This window comes from Corvus kubaryi, unplaced genomic scaffold, assembly GCF_017639235.1.
Source record: "Corvus kubaryi isolate FWS band 111438036 unplaced genomic scaffold, C.kubaryi_AGA036_p1.0 37157, whole genome shotgun sequence".
Lineage (NCBI taxonomy): Eukaryota > Metazoa > Chordata > Aves > Passeriformes > Corvidae > Corvus > Corvus kubaryi.
The window spans coordinates 998,662-1,000,557 of NW_024581041.1; positions in this window are offsets into that span (position 1 = coordinate 998,662).

Sequence of the window (1,896 nt, forward strand, 5' to 3'; positions counted from 1 at the left end):
TAATTGAAGCAAAAAAGAAAAGAATAGACTTACTCAGAAGTACAATGAACTCATAAGCACTTCACAAGACTTCTCAATATGATGCACCAGTCCAAAGGATATGCAACTGTTCTTTTTTCTTAAGATTTAAAAAAACATCCTGTATCCATGCAACTAGACAACCATCAAGAGCACAGTTTAAATACTGACAACAACCACTTGTAGAGCTGAGCAATAAATCCTTCCCCTGTCCCATGTACATTCTTTAGCTCAGTTCACAGTGCAAGTGCTCACATGTGTACAGGACAGTGTCACGCAGGTAGGACAGCCAGTGTCTGCCAGTCTGACAAATTACAGCTACAGACTATACCTATCTTCTACAGATGCAGTTATAAACAAAATACACACTTATAAACAAAATCTGCAGTTACAAAGAATTTATTTCTATTATTTCTATCCCTACCATTAAATTAGGGGTTGCACTCTCCTTTCCTGGCCAAGAGGGAGAATTTAAGTCAATATCATTGCCTAGGTAATGCAGGAAATACAAGAGCAAAAGAAAGTGCTACAGAGAGCTTAGCCAATTAAAGCCAAGAATTAATTACATGCTTCTTACATTTCAGTCAAGGCAGTACCGTTACGAGCAATTACTGCCCTAGCCTCATTCCCAACTTGACCTTAAAATTACAGGGGAACAGATTTTACCCTCAGCCTGCTCAAGTAAAATTTTATTTCCATTGAGGAGACATCCACAAAGTTATCAGCAAGAGCGTAAACTACTGAACTCTTCCACAAGCTTAGGTCAAATAACACGCATTCATCTAAGCCACCTTTATTTATTACTATGAAGCTATTAGAAGTCACACAAAAATTAAAAGAGAGAATTATATTATGACTGATCTCTGCTTAAGTCTTCTCTTTTTTTTTTTTTTGGGAACTGGTTCTGCGAAAGGATCCTTACTCATTACAGAAAATTAAATGAAGCTAGGCCAAAAGCACTTGTTACAGAGATGCTCAATTACAAGCTGCTGTACAGATACTTACAAAAGGTTAATTCAAGTCATCAACATTGCTTTAACGATTTGTTTAATTCTCCTACTGCATACAACACCAAAATTCTGTAGTCAAGTGACATTTTATTCAACTTGGACTCATCAACTTTCAGATATCCTTCCTGATTTGTTTTCAAGCATTTGGGCTAGAAACAATAGCCTGGGATCACAGAAACATCTCTGGTACTCAGATTTTCAGTAAGTAAAGGAGACAAAACTGTTTCCCGAAACTGTACCTATTTCAATTAAGCAAGCCCTGGAGTGGCTACAGATTACCAACTGGTACAAATATCCACTTTGCTGCAATAAGCCGTATCTGAACACAGACCTGTCACGAAGAACACCACTGTGCCTCCAAACCGTACGCATTACACAGGTACATGAGGCAGCTTTGGGGTTAATGCAAAGGTCCACCATAATCTCTGTTCTTTTAAAACGGTTTACAGGGACAGAATGCAGGGCGATAAAGAAATGCTCCAGAATTAATGGGACAGAAAAGTAACGGAAGCCTCCCCCTGCCGTGCTAAACATCTGGCAGGGCAAGTACCTGCTCCGCGCGGGTTCCGCACTCCCCGGGACCGGCTGAGGTGCAGCCACCTCGCCGAGCACCCCCGGGACCAAACCCGCCGGGGCTCCGCAACTCACGTTCCCTCAGCATCCCGCCCGCCCGGCGCCGCTCCGGACCCATCAAATCCCCGGCTCGGGCCCCGGTGCCGCCGCAAGGTCACTCGGCCGCCCCCGCCGGACGGGCCCGCGGCGCCTGCGCTCGGCCCGCACAGACTCACCTGCCCGCGCAGCTCCGCGGGCCGCCGCGCGCGGGCGGCGAGAGGGAGCCAGGGACGGGGGAGCGGCCGGGGCCGGCCCG